We start from the raw sequence: 16,529 nt of genomic DNA, 5'->3' as shown, positions 1-16,529 counted from the left end.
TTTTGCTCTCTCTCTCTCTCTCTCTCTCTCTCTCTCCTCCTCTCTTTTGCTCTCTCTCTCCCCCTCTCTATTGCTCTCTCTCCCCCCTCTCTCTCTCCCCTCTCTTTTGCTCTCTCTCCCCCCTCTCTTTTGCGCTCTCTCTTCCCCCTCTCTTTTGCTTTCTCTCCCCCTCTCTCTCTCACCCTCTCCCCCCCTCTCTCTCCCCCCTCTCTCCCCCTTTCTTTTGCTCTCTCTCTTTCCCCCTCTTATTTTCTCTCTCTCTACGCCGGCCATGCCCACTTCCGTCCGCACCATGCCACAAACAGGAGCAGGTCAGGTAGACAGACTCTAAGGCCAGGTGTGTTTGTCCTCGTGCTGTCTCTACTGCACATGACAGCTTCGGACAAACACACTTGGCCTTTTATATTATAGGATACTTTTTAGCTCTGTATCTAAGCCTCTGTAGACTATATCAATATATATATATATATATAAACACAGGAGAGCACTCTCACTTTTCAGCTAAATTGCCAGGGTGCTAGTATCATATAAATGAAGGTAACAAAAACTTGCACTCGCTGGTCTTTTAAACACACTTTTTACTGGGAATATACAGTATATTCACAGTAAAAGTGTGTTTAAAAGATCCAGCGAGTGCAAGTTTATGTTACCTTTATATATATATATATATATATATATATATATATATATATATATATATATATACACACACATAATTTGTTGTGTGTACCTTTTATAGGTTTTTTTTAAGATGAAAAGCACAACTAGTGGTTTAAATGGGAGGAGTTATCTGAGGGTGGTTTAGCATTTTTTGCAGTACAGCAGTCCCACCCCTTGCTCTCTCTCCCTCCCCCTCTCTTTTGTTCTCTCTCCCCCTCTCATTTGCTCTCTCTCTCCCCCTCTCTTTTGTGCTCTCTCCCCCTCTCTTTTGCGCTCTCTCTCGTTCCATCTCTCTTTTGCTCTCTCTACCCCCTCTCTTTGGCTCTCTCTCCCCCTCTCTTTTGCTCTCTCTCTCCCCCCTCTCTTTTGCTCTTTCTCCCCTCTCTTTTGCTCTTTCCCCTCTCTTTTGCTCCCTCTCTCCCCCTCTCTTTTCCTCTCTCTCCCCCCTCTCTTTTGCGCTCTCTCTCTCCCCCCTCTTTTGCGCTCTCTCTCTCCCCCCTCTCTTTTGCCCTCTCTCCCCCCTCTCTTTTGCGCTCTCTCTCCCCCCTCTCTTTTGCGCTCTCTCTCTCCCCCCTCTCTTTTGCTCTGTCTCTCTCCCCTCTCTTTTGCTCTCTCTCTCCATCCCTCTGTTTTGCTCTCTCTCTCTCCCCCCTCTCTTTTGCGCTCTCTCTCTCTCCCCCCTCTCTTTTGCTCTGTCTATCTCCCCTCTCTTTTGCTCTCTCTCTCCATCCCTCTGTTTTGCTCTCTCTCCCCCCCCTCTCTTTTGCTTTCTCTCTCCTCCTTTCTTTTGCTCTCTCTCTCCCCCTCTCTATTGCTCTCTCTCCCCCCTCTCTCTCCCCCCTCTCTTTTGCGCTCTCTCTTCCCCCTCTCTTTTGCTTTATCTCCCCCCTCTCTCTCCCCCCTTCTCTCTCCCCCCTCTCTCTCCCTCCTCTCTCCCCCCTCTCTCTCCCCCTTTCTTTTGCTCTCTCTCTTTCCCCCTCTTATTTTCTCTCTCCCCCTCTCTTTTGCTCTTTCTCTCCCCCCTCTTTTTCTCTCTCTTCCCTCTATTTTGCTCTTTCCCCTCTCTTTTGCTCTTTCCCCTCTATTTTGCTCTCTCTCCCCCTACTCTTGCTCTTTCCCCTCTCTTTTGCTCTTTCCCATCTCTTTTGCTCTCTCCACCTCTATTTCTATCTCTCTCCCCTCTATCTTGCGTGCGATCGCACCCGGCCACGCCCCCGCCACGTCCCGGCTACGCCGGCCATGCCCACTTCCGTCCGCACCATGCCACAAACAGGAGCAGGTCAGGTAGACAGACTCTAAGGCCAGGTGTGTTTGTCCTTGTGCTGTCTCTACTGCGCATGACAGCTTCGGACAAACACACTTGGCCTTTTATATTATAAGATACTTTTTAGCTCTGTATCTAAGCCTCTGTAGACTATATATATATATATATATATATATATATATATATATATATATATATATATATAGAAACACAGGAGAGCCCTCTCACATTTCAGCTAAATTGCCAGGGTGCTAGTATCAAATAAATAAAGGTAACAAAAACTTCTTGCACTTGCTGGTCTTTTAAACACACTTTTTACTGGGAATATATAGTATATTCACAGTAAAAGTGTGTTTAAAAGATCCAGCGAGTGGAAGTTTTTGTTACCTTTATATATATATATATATATATATATATATATATATATATATACACACACACACACACACATAATTTGTGGTGTGTACCTTTTATGGGGGTTTTTTTAAGATGAAAAGCACAACTAGTGGTTTAAATGATAGGAGTTATCTGAGGGTGGGGCTTAAATAAAGGGGTGTGGTTTAGCGCCCCACAGTCTTCAAAGTTCACCAGCCGCTACTGTGATGATCCAATCAGAAGCGTTAGTTACACTAATCATCTGTGTGACTAGTGCTGCTGATTGGTTCAGCATCAGTCTCCACTCAGGACTAGCAGTTTTATGTGGGTAACAAGGGGTTCTTCTACTATGGGCTTAACCCATTTACTTGATTAAAACATAGAGATTGAAATAGTTGCATTTTTTACAGGTACTTGCTCAAACTAATTTGGTTAAAATTGCATTAAAAAAGATGCCTACTCCCCAAACCAATTACATATATTAATAGACATTTTGCAGTGTTGTTTAGATTTATTAATCTGTTTGTATTTTAAACATTTCTGGTTTCTATGAATGTTTCTATTATGTGTTAACTTGCTTAAAAGTGAACATTTATGTATACACTGACCTAAAATGTATATTGTATTTCTCTATTTCATGCAGCATTGCAAGAGCAGGGTGAAGAGGCCCTTAATGAGGAGGAACCTCAGGACGAAGAGGATTGGCCCACCCATGGAGGGTCTGTCTTGCAACTCCTGGAGGAGGATGTGGATCCAGTTTATGGAATGCAGGATCAGCCACCCTTCCCCCAGCCTGTAGCTAATGTGTCCCCTCTGACTCAGGGAGATGATTACATATATTTTTAAGAGGTTGAATGTGTAATGGCGCAAAAATTGTAGTGTTTTTGCCATATGTGGAATTCAATCATAGACTGTGTTACTTATTACCTCCAGGTATGGCTTATGGGCTGTGTTATGCCATATTTGTGATTCAATCATGAACTGTGTCTTTAAGTGCACAAAAAACACTGCACGCACGAAATATAACAAAAAAAAATCCTACACAAAGTATTAACTCCTAAACCGCAAAACCTCCACATCGCAATAAACCTATTTACCCTATTAACCCCTAAACCGCAAAAACCCTACATCGCAATAAACCTATTTAACTTATTAACCCCTAAACCGCAAAATCCCTACATCGCAATAAACCTGTTTACCCTATTAACCCCTAAACCGCAAAAACCCTACATTGCAATAAACCTATTTACCTTATTAACCCCTAAACCACAAAACCCCTACATCGCAATAAACCTATTTACCCTATTAACCCCTAAACCCCTACATTGCAATAAACCTATTTACCCTATTAACCCCTAAACCGCAAAACCCCTACATCGCAATAAACCTATTTAACTTATTAACCCTTTAAACAGCCAAAAACAACAGCGCAGATAACTATTTAAATACCTAAGTACAGTACACTAACCTAACACGCCCTAACCTAACACCCCCCTAACTTAATACCCCCTAACCTAACAACCCCTAAAACCCCATTAAATAAACCCAAATTACCTAAACTAATATATTCTAAAGTTACAAAAAATAAAAAAAAATAAGTTTACAAAAAATAATTAATCAAATTACCAAATTTAACAAAATTAAACCTAATCCCTATGAAAATAAAAAAGACCCCCCAAAATAAAAACACTCCCTACTCTAAGAATAAACTACCAGTAGCCCTTAAAAGGACTTTTTGCAGGGCATTGCCCCAAGATAATCAGCTCTTTTTTAAGAAAATACACAAAGCCCCCCCCAACAGTAAACCCCCCCCCACCCACGAATCCCACCCAAATAAAATAGCCTAACACTAAAAAACCTAAACTATCCATTGCCCTGAAAAGGACATTTGTTTGGGCATTGCCCTTAAAAGGGCATTTAGCTCTTTTTCTAACCATCCCTAATCTAAATAAAACAAATCCCCCCAAAAAAACCCTTAAAAAATCTTAAGTCTAACCCCCAGGTTGGTACTCACTGTTCCTAAAGTCCGGCGGAGAAGGTCCTGTTCCAGGCAGTGAAGTCTTCTTCCAAGCGCAACCTCTTCTCCCAGGAACATCCTGCGCAGAGCAGAGCTGAAGACTGCGGAGCTAAAGACCGGCGACCGCGGAGCCATGGAGCGTGGAGGATCCTCTTCGTACAATCTCCACCATACACTAAATAAAATGGAGTATTAACTCCAAAACCGCAAAACCTCCACATCGCAATAAACCTATTTACCCTATTAACCCCTAAACCGCAAAAACCCTACATCGCAATAAACCTATTTAACTTATTAACCCCTAAACCGCAAAATCCCTACATCGCAATAAACCTGTTTACCCTATTAACCCCTAAACCGCAAAAACCCTACATTGCAATAAACCTATTTACCCTATTAACCCCTAAACCACAAAACCCCTACATCGCAATAAACCTATTTACCCTATTAACCCCTAAACCCCTACATTGCAATAAACCTATTTACCCTATTAACCCCTAAACCGCAAAACCCCTACATCGCAATAAACCTATTTAACTTATTAACCCTTTAAACAGCCAAAAACAACAGCGCAGATAACTATTTAAATACCTAAGTACAGTACACTAACCTAACACGCCCTAACCTAACACCCCCCTAACTTAATACCCCCTAACCTAACAACCCCTAAAACCCCATTAAATAAACCCAAATTACCTAAACTAATATATTCTAAAGTTACAAAAAATAAAAAAAAATAAGTTTACAAAAAATAATTAATCAAATTACCAAATTTAACAAAATTAAACCTAATCCCTATGAAAATAAAAAAGACCCCCCAAAATAAAAACACTCCCTACTCTAAGAATAAACTACCAGTAGCCCTTAAAAGGACTTTTTGCAGGGCATTGCCCCAAGATAATCAGCTCTTTTTTAAGAAAATACACAAAGCCCCCCCCAACAGTAAACCCCCCCCCACCCACGAATCCCACCCAAATAAAATAGCCTAACACTAAAAAACCTAAACTATCCATTGCCCTGAAAAGGACATTTGTTTGGGCATTGCCCTTAAAAGGGCATTTAGCTCTTTTTCTAACCATCCCTAATCTAAATAAAACAAATCCCCCCAAAAAACCCTTAAAAAATCTTAAGTCTAACCCCCAGGTTGGTACTCACTGTTCCTAAAGTCCGGCGGAGAAGGTCCTGTTCCAGGCAGTGAAGTCTTCTTCCAAGCGCAACCTCTTCTCCCAGGAACATCCTGCGCAGAGCAGAGCTGAAGACTGCGGAGCTAAAGACCGGCGACCGCGGAGCCATGGAGCGTGGAGGATCCTCTTCGTACAATCTCCACCATACACTAAATAGTGAATTCAAGGTACGCGATTAAAGATGGCGTCCCTTGAATTCCTATTGGCTGATATGATTCTTCCAATTCAAATCAGCCAATAGGATGAAAGCTACTCAAATCCTATTGGCTGTTTAAATTAGCCAATAGGATCAAAGCAAGTGAAATTGTATTGGCTATTCAAATCAGCCAATAGAATTTCACTTGCTCTCATGCTATTGGTTAATTTAAATAGCCAATAGGATTTGAGTAGCTTTCATCCTATTGGCTGATTTGAATTGGAAGAATCAAATCAATCAATAGGAATTCAAGGGACGCCATCTTTAATCGCGTACCTTGAATTCACTATTCAGTGTACGGCGGAGATCGTACGAAGAGGATCCTCCATGCTCCATGCCTCTGCGGTCGCTGGTCTTCAGTTCCAGGGTCGCCGGTCTTCAGCTCAGCGGTCTTCAGTCTTCAGCTCCGCGCAGGATGTTCCTGGAAGAAGAAGAGGTTGCGCTTGGAAGAAGACTTCACCGCCTGGAACAGGATCTTCTCCGCCAAACTTCAGGAACCATGAGTACCAACCTGGGGGTTAGACTTAGGATTTTTTAAGGGTTTTTTGGGGGGATTTGTTTTATTTAGATTAGGGATGGGCAGAAAAAGAGCTAAATGCCCTGTTAGTTACAAAATAGGTTGTTTCTACATCTGTAGTTTAAAAAATAATTAGACTGCCCTCTGGGCAGACTTATCGACTAGTGTATTAATGAAAGAAAGACTTTTTTTACACTTACAATGTTGCACATTTCTTTTTTTAATTTTTATACATTTACTTTTTATTGATAAGGGGCGGAGCCAGCTATTGCAGCAGCCAGACGTACTTTTGAGAAGCTCCCAGCTTTTAATTAAAAATATAGCATTTAATTTATATTATGGAGCCTAAAATCACTTTATTATTTAGCTGAATATTGCTCCTGGCAGATTTACACAAAAAGCAAGGACAGATTCATCTTTTTTAAGCTATTTCTACGGGAAAACACTTCCTCTCATTATGCCACGTGGAATCTATGAACACAACTTCCAGACATCTACGCTGACTGTTATAAACGCTCTGCAAACATGGGAGCTGAGAACACAGAGACTTCTGGAGGAACATTATTGGAGTCTAACCAAAGACTTAATAACGATTATGACCTGCCTATTTGAGTCACAAAGAGAGGAGCCTGAGAGTTTGGATCCGGTATTTACCGGAGGAAACAGTAACGCAGAAAAGGATTCGGCGCTGTGGAAAATGGGGGATCAGCCAAGATTAGCTCCGTTGTTCTTAACAGACAGCGAATCTGGCCGGCCCACAGAGACCTTCTCACTTGCTACCTCCGTAACCCACTCTCGCACCCAGGCACTTGAGGAAGGATCTGACTTAGCGAGATGGGGTAGGCAGAAGGAACTGAGTGATCAGATTTTACGCACGGATATCAGGAGGTCATTTTATCTACCTTTACTAAAGTCAATCAGCAACTGCCGATTAGAGAAAGGGCCGGTCCTTCCACTAAGAGCCCAGATGACCCTCTCCGGAACAGATGGCCTTGCTTGCCGTGCGAGCCTTGCTGTATATGCTGCCGGTAGGAAAGTAGGTCCTGAATTTCCCGCTGTACCCTTCCTTAGACCATCAGCCACAGAGCTGCCCCAACTCAGAATTGGAGTCGGCTGACTTTCTAACACTCTTGACCGGCCTCCTGTATGACTCTGGGGATTACTGTCCTTTCCTTAACCTGCCTGGATTCACATTGGGAGACCTTTGGCCATGGGTTACTAAATGATGGATATTGTTGATGATAGCCTTTGGGCCTGAAGTATGTGAACTCATGGCCTTGGACCTTACTATATTCACCCTAAGTTTTCTTAGCTACATGATATTTGTCCCTCTAGTTAGCTGTTTCAAATTAATCCTCCCTAGCAATGTATAAATTCATAGAGCCTAGTCTTACTATATATATATAACAGTTTTGCATTTGTCATGCTAGTTTTTACTACTCATCATTGCAACTTTTCTCATGTCATGGGCAAATATGTTTTCAGCATTCCTGTATATTTCTTATGAGACTCATAATGCATGAGTTATGTTTGTCACTATTATTGCTGTTTTATTAGCTCCTAGCTCTATTGTATTTCAGTGCTAAACTCACTACAATCCACCCTAACTATCTTTAGATATATTATGTCTTCACTTGCGTTCATAAGTGGCAGACCTTCTGACTCAATTTCCTTCTTGTGACCATACATGTTAAGCCTGTTAGAACACCATACGGGATTATAAGATATAAAATGTTTTAAGCTATATGTTCACAATTTTAGGTTGAATAAGATATATATTGCAGCTTTATAACACTCCAGTGTAAAACCCTGTGTTTTTAAATTTAAGGAATAATCTGGCCATATGCCTACGATAGTCTTAAATATTGTATATTTGTAAATCTTATCTTTATGCTGTAATGTTTGACCTTTTATATTACCTTTCGAAATTAAGATGGGATGGATTCTATATAGATACTAATCTATATATGTACAGGTACAAACAATAAGCTCATTCGGGTTATTATTAATGGTGACACATACCATTTAACGTACTATGGGTAACAAAAGCCATACTTTGAGCATCACAAAAGCCATACTTTGAGCATCACATCAGTAAGCTATTACAGCCTCAGCTTCCTGCTTCTACTGTCGTAATTCCCTACAGGCGAACTTATTATGCAGTACTAATTCAGGTATTAGATAGATACTATATGGGTTTTTATCGTTTCTCTTTAGCCTAGATTAAACTTTACTCTTCATGAAGCTATGACCCATATAGATATTATCTGACATTTATAAATCTATTTTTTTATGTCAGCCTGCAGATGGAAAAAGTATCTGAACAGAATTATATTCCCTTGGCACTAGACTAGGATTATAGTCGAATATATTTTGAATACCATCATACAAGCTCCTGTTATAATTTAGCCACTATGCTAGATCCCCTAGCCTTACATGGCTTGTCTTTTGAGTACTCCCGTAGCCCCCAGTAGAGAATTAAGCATCACAACTTCTCCCTTCTATCTATGTAAAAGACTAGCAAATAGTTCCTACTTCCATTCCTCAATGTCTGAAATATGGTTATCTTGAAATTTGTCCCCTTGTCTTCGCCATATATCTTTAGTGTTTGGTTTAGTCTCCTGGCTGGACATATGACGCATACATCTACCTAGTCCCAACATATCTTGCTCACAGACATGAATCAGTCTTCTTATAGTATATATCCTGTTACTACCCTAAATGTTTAAACCTATCTTTGAGGTTGAATTTGTCTGTTTTTGTTCGAAACGCACGCTACTTAAATATCTCCAAACAATACTTTTCAGTTCGAGAGCCGGCATTGGCTCTACTGAGGTCTCTTGATACATATTATAAAGGTCACTGCTGGGCTGTGTTAACTGGGAAGGCACGGCTCAGTACACCAGATAAATTAATTACCTCAGTTCGGATATATATGTAGTAACTAACAGATTACATGACGATGGAGACATCGGACTATGCGGGGGCCTTATTTGTCTCTGTTTTTCATATACTTAGTTAACCTCCCCGGTATTTATCCTTCTTAGGAAATCCCACTTATTTTCACATACCCCAGCTTAAACTTATTCACGATGTGATTAGAGTATAGTTATGTTTCATAGTATATAGCAAAGATTTGTTCTCTCAGGATATTTTTGATTTTGAATCTGACATACTACCTGGCTCCGCCCTCCATCCCCCCTATTCTAGTTTGAGCGGCTTTGGCCCGCTGTATCCCCCTTCCCCATAAAAAATAGAGCTACCTCCTCCCTAGCCTTACCTTTATCTGAATAGATACCTTACTCTTCTTCCCATATAGCTAGGAGAGGACCATTCTTCTTTATATTACGTTGATAATACTCTATAGCAAAACTGAAGTCTTTCTATGAGATAGCCCACATGTTATAGTAATGTTTGTGATATTGGAATGTTTTGCTTTGCTCATTGTGATGTATATACATTGATCTGTAAACGTTTTGGGGCATACCCTGTGTTTTTGCATTTGCTAATGACTTCAATAAAAATATTTAAAAAAATATATATATATATTTATAAGTATATTTTACAGAATAAATTAAATATATACTGTATGTATATATATACTATATATATATATATATATATATATATATATATATATATATATATATATATATTTATTTATTTATTTATTTATAAAATATTTTACCAGGAAGGATACATTGAGATTTCTCTTGTTTTCAAGTATGTCCTGGGGTTTTCAAGTATGTCCTGGGATATATGTTCATATGTATTTATGTGTTTTACTGTATATTTACTGTACATATTGAACATTCCAATGTTCTTCACTTACAGGATAATGTCATTATTCTTAAATGCATATATTTTTGTATATATATATATATATATATATATATATATATATATATATATATGTATAGATATGTATTTTACATGAACAGTATCAGAAAGATACAGAAATATGTCATTAATAATAAAAAGTACATTATTTTCTATGTGAAGAACATAGGAATGTAATGCTAAATTACAAGTGGTCACTAATTAGTGCTTTTGCTAAAGTGCTAACTACACTAGCAGTAAACTTTTTGTGCGCGTCGGGTTGCGCTGGTATTACGAGTTGAAAGTAAAAAAGTATCGCTCCAGTGCTAACCTTATGCTCGCCAAAAGCCAAAATTACAATATATATTTATAAGTAAGTATATTTTACAGAATAAATTAAATATATATATATATGTTCATATCTATTTATGTGTTTTACTGTATATTTACTGTACATATTGAACATTCCAGTGTTCTTCACTTACAGGATAATGTCCTTTTTATTCTTAAATACATATTTTTATCTATATATATATATATATATATATATATATATATATATATACAGTATATATAAAAATATATATATTTATCTGTATATACCTATGTCTATATATCTATTCCTATGGATATATAGGTATAGATATGTATTTTACATGAACAGTATAAGAAAGATAAAGAAATATGTCATTAATAATAAAAAAGTACATTTATTTTCTATGTGAAGAACATAGGAATGTAAAATACATACATTTTGCGCATTGGGTTTCGCAATTTAGATTTTAACGTGGTCAGGTTAGAACATAGGAAAATTTTGTAATTTTAAGGCACGATATTGAAATATTGCATATAAAGTATTAAAAAAAAAAATTATTAAAACTATTAAACATGCTGTAAAATATTCTAGCTAATCCATAGAATATATTTATATATTTTACACTGAGTTAAAATACAAGTGGAGCACTAATTAGTGCTTTTGATAAAGTGCTAACCACACTAGCAGTAAACTTTTTGCACACGTCAGGTTGCGCTGGTATTACGAGTTGAAAGTAAAAAGTTATCGCTCCAGTGCTAATCTTCTACTCGCAAAAAGCCGAAATTACAATATTACAATATTGCGCACGCAATAACCTATTCCCCCATAGAAGTCAATGGAGAGAAAAAAGTGGGGAAAAAAAATAACACCCTACTCACGCTAACCCAAATCACTATAAGCCATTACTCTAATAATCCCTAATATAAACAAAATGTGCAGTATGATCACAATCAACATATAAAGTGATAATAAATGTGCTAAAATACAAATAAAATATTAGTGTAATGTCTAATAAAAAATATTTATATAATAAAATAAAGGATATATCCTTCCAAAGTAATGATGACAAAAAAATAGCCTGAGACTTCGGATGGTCCTCAAATGAGAGAAAATACAATATAGTTTAATACTGATAATGAAAACTATTTCTTATCTCAATGGACGGTTCACTACTCACGTGAAATGGAGCTAAGATAAGCTCTATATTATGTACACACCTACTTCTATACTGGTAGGCAAACAGTAACCCATGGCATACTATATATAGTAAAAATACATTTATTCTAAAAACATATGTTAAAAACCTCAAATGCTTAGTGTATATCAATGCTAGACAGAGTTCCAATATGGAACATTACACAAACACTGTCCAGAGTTAACCTGTAATCCAGAGGGACGCAGATTGAGAGCAATCAAAATTCCACTCCACACACCGCTATCTCCAACTGGCGAGTTTTCACTCAGAATACAGAATACTGCCTGGTGCAGTCATTTTATAAAAAAATAAAGATGCTGCTATCTTTATTTTTTGATACAATATGCTAGACTGTATTTTGAGGCCATTTGTGGCACATTTATAAAATTAAACAGGTTGATCTCTGGTTAATTTTCTAAGCGCTAATTGCTACCGCGAGCTCGTGGTAGCAATAACAAGCCACTTGTAATGGTTGATTAATTGTCATGCCCGTTTGAGGGCACGCAATAATTTAGCACTCCACTTGTAATCTAGCCCTATCTTTTTGATTAATTATTTGTGCATGGAATCATAAAAAGTTTCCAGTCCCTTACACCACCCAATACATTGTTTCCATTGATGAAGGTTAAGCCACTATTTTAATAATAATAATTATTATTATTATTAGCAGGTATTTTAGAGTGCCAAAAGATTCCGCAGCACTATAAACATAGGCGGTATACAAGATAACATTCATAGGGATCAAATGGGTAGAGGGCCCTGTCGAGAGTTGCACTGTTATACTCTGCTCTTATGAAGGTGATCTACAAACAGCTGGGCTCATAGGCTTACATTCTAAGGGGTTCAAGGGGAAAGCAATGGAGTTAGGAAAGGTTAGTGTAGGTTGTATGCATCCCGGAATTGTAGAGTCTTTAGGGAGCGCTTGAAGCTGTTAAAACTAGGGGAGAGTCTTGTGGAGCAAGGCAGGGAGTTCAACAAGATGGGGGCCAGTCTGGAGAAGTCCTGTAAACAGGAATGTGAGGAAGTAACAAGAGAGGAGGAGAGTAGGAGATTGTGAGCAGAGAAAAGGGGACGAGAGGGACAGTATCTGGTGACAAGGTCTGAAATGTAGGGGGAGCAGTGCAGTTGAGGGCTTTGTATGTCAGAGTGAGGATTTTGTGTTTAATTCTGGAGGCAAGACGAAGCCAGTGAAAGGATTGGCAGAGAGGTGCAGCAGATGAAGAGCGACGTGTAAGGAAGATGAGCCTGGTAGAGGCATTCATTATGGATTGTAAAGGAGCTAGGCAGCAGCTAGGGAGACCAGAGAGGACGGAGTTGCAGAAGCTGAGGTGAGAAAGGATGAGAGAGTAGATTCAAATCTTAGTTGTGTCTTGTGTAAGGAAATGTCTAATTTTAGAGATATTTTAAGGTGGAAGTGGCAGGCTTTAGCCAAGGACTGAATGTGAGGAGTGAAAGAAAGGTCTGAGTCAAGTGTGACCCCCAAGACATCAGGCATGAGGGGTAGGGGTAATGATGGAGTTATCAACAGTTATAGAGAAATGGGGGATGGAGATTTTGGAAGCAGGAGGGAAAATAAGGAGCTCAGTTTTGGAGAGATTTAGCTTAAGTTATTGAGATGACAGTTAGTGACAAGGGTTATCAAGGAAGGAGATAGGTCTGGTGCAGAGAGGTAGATTTGGGTGTCATCAGCATACAAATGATATTGAAACCCATGGGACATTATTAAGGAACCTAATGATGACTTATAGATAGAAAAGAGAAGGGGACCGAGGATAGAGCCTTGAGGTACCCCAACAGAAAGTGGTAATGGGACAGAGGATGCTCCTAAAAAAGGCTACACTAAAGGTACAGTTAAATAGATAGGAAGAGAACCACAAGAGAGCTGTGTCGCAAATGCAGAAGGATTGGAGGGTTTGGAGCAAAAGAGGGTGGTCGACAGTATCAAAGGCTGCAGACAGATCAAGGAGGATAAGCAGAGAGAAATGGCCTTTGGATTTTGCTGTAAGTAGGTCGTTGGTAACCTTAACAATTGCTGTCTCTGTGGAGTGATGGGGACGAAATCCAGATTGCAGTGGGTCAAGGAGGGAGTTTAGTGTAAGAAAATGGGATAGACTTGCATATACTAGCTTTTCAAGGAGCTTTGATGCAAGAGAGAGTAGGGATATAGGGCATAGTTGGATGGGGAGTTTGGATCAAGAGAAGGCTTTTTGAGGACAGGTGTAACCAGTGGATATTTTAGAGATTAGGGAAATAAACTAGTGCTGAGGGAGAGGTTGAAGATGTGTGTGAGTATAGATTTAAGCTGTGAAGGGATTGAGTCAAGGGAACAGGTAGTGAGGTGGGAGGACAGTATAAGGGTAGAAACTTCTTCAGTAACAAGGGCAATAGAGCTAAATTTATGGCTATTTGGGTTTTGGATGATTTTGAGCTTTTGAGGGGGTGGGAAATTGGTAATATGTTGAGAGCTGATTTCATTTCTGATGGAGTCAATTTTGTTATTGAAATGGCTGGCAAAATCTTGAGCTGAGAGAGAAGTTGTATTAGGAGGTGAGGGTGGGCGGAGAAGGTTATTGAACGTTTTGGGTTAGAGGAAAGAGTAGAGATGAGAGTAGAGAAGTATTGTTGCTTATAAAGATTAAGGGCAGATTAGTAGGAGTTCAAGATGAACTTGTAGTGAAGAAAGTCAGCGGAACTCCAAGATTTTCTCTAGTGTCGCTCAGCAGTAGGGGAACATCTGCGTAGCTACCGTGTCAGAGGAGTGTGCCAGGGCTGAGGATGAGTGTGTGATTTCTACACATGTGCATTTTGTTTTTGGCTGAATTTTGGCCGATTCGGAGATTCAAATGCACCCAAATTTCTGAATCCCAAAAAATAGCAAAAATTAAAAAATAAGTTTCCCAATTTTCTGATCCATTATTCATATTTGGAATATTTCATTGTTCTATCCAAACCGCAGTTCCCCGACATCGCTGACACTAAGTAAATCCCAAAATAAAGCTATTAACCCCTAAATCGCCATTCCAAAACATTGCCGACACAAACTAAACCTATTACCCCCTAAACCGCAGCTCCCTGACATCGCTAACACTAACTAAAACACTAAATAAAGCTATTAACCCCTAAACCGCCTTCCCCTGACATCGCCGACACTAACTAAACTTATTAACCCCTAAACCGCAGTTCCCAAACATCGCCGGCACAAATTAAACCTATTAACCCCTAAACCACAGTTCCCAAACATCACCGACACAAACTAAATCTATTAACCCCTAAACCGCAGTTCTCAAACATCGCCGACGCTAACTAAACCTATTAACCCCCAAACCACCGTACACGCACATCGCCAACACTAACTAAACCTATTAACCCCTAAACCACCGGCACCCACATCGCAAAAGCCTAAATTAAACTTTATTAACCCCTAAACCTAACACCCCCTAACTTTTACATAATTAAAATAGACCTAAATTAAAGTTACAATTATTAACAAACTACCTAAAAATAATTACAAACTTACCTGTGAAATAAAAATAAAACCTAAGCTAGCTATAATATAACTATTTACTAACTACCTAGTTAAAATAAATACAAACTTACCTGTGAAATAAAAATAAAAGCTAAGCTTACACTAATAAAACCTAACATTACTAAAAAATAAAAAACCTAACATTACTAAAAATAAAAAAATAAGATTATTAAAAAAAATTAATTACAATTACAATAAATAAAAAACTACCATTACAAAAAATAATGAAATTATCCAAAATAATAAAAATTATTCCTATTCTAATACCCCGTTAAAAAAAGAAACCCACCCCAAAATAAAAAATCCCTAATCTATAATAAACTACCAATAGCCCTTAAAAGGGCCTTTTGTAGGGCATTGCCCTAAAGTTAACAGTTATTTTGCTAAAAAATAAAAACATACACCCCTTAACATTACAACCCCCCACCCCCTCAAACCCACAAAATAAAAAAACATAACTAAAAAAAAAACTAAACTACCCATTGCCCTGAAAAGGATATTTGTATGGCATTGCCCTTAAAAGGGCAGTCAGCTCTTTTACTGCCCTTAAAAGGGCATTCAGCTCTTTTTCGGCCCATTAAATATCTAATCTAAAAAAAATTAAATAAAATAAAACCTAACACTAACCCCAAAATCGGTACTCACAGTTGCTGAAGTCCAGGGAAAGATCTTCATCCCAGCGGTGAAGCATCTTTATCCAGGCGGCTCCATCTTCATCCATCGCGGGACCGGCATCTTCTATCTTCATCCCTGCGGAGGAGGAGCCATTGATGCACGGAGGCGGAGGTCCAGACGGAGGTCCATCAGTCCGATGTGGAGGTCCTCTTCATGCGATCGTCCGCCGCACACTGAGGATTTAATGCAAGGTACCCCTTTTATATTGGGGGTACCTTTGCATTCCTATTGGCTGAAAAAATTAAATCAGCCAATAGGATTTAGAGCTGCTTAAATCCTATTGGCTGATTTGAATCAGCCAATAGGAATAAGAGTTGCTTAAATCCTATTGGTTGTTTCACAGGTAAATCCTATTTTTATTTCACAGGTAAGTTTGTATTTATTTTAACTAGGTAGTTAGTAAATAGTTATATTATAGCTAGCTTAGGTTTTATTTTTAGTTCATAAGTAAGTTTGTATTTATTTTTAAATAGGCAGTTAGTTAATAATTGTAACTTTAATTTAGGTCTATTTTAATTATGTTAAAGTTAGGGGGTGCTAGCTTTAGCGGTTAATATAGTTTAATTTAGGTTGTTGCAGTGGAGGATCCTCTATAGGAGCACTTGAGCACATGAACCCCCTGACCCCCTGGCCCTGCTGAACCCCCTGGCCCTGCTGAACCAAAAAAAAATAGTTAGAAATAAAAAAACAAATTAAAGTTTTAAACCTTTTTGGATGAATAATACAATTTTAAACCTGTTTGGCGCCATAAATAAATAAAAATCCTCCAGGCTCCACTGCAGTGT

This window comes from Bombina bombina, chromosome 2, assembly GCF_027579735.1.
Source record: "Bombina bombina isolate aBomBom1 chromosome 2, aBomBom1.pri, whole genome shotgun sequence".
NCBI classification, from domain to species: Eukaryota; Metazoa; Chordata; class Amphibia; order Anura; family Bombinatoridae; genus Bombina; species Bombina bombina.
The sequence above is the reverse complement of the archived record's forward strand: the minus strand, read 5'-3'. Positions refer to the sequence as shown.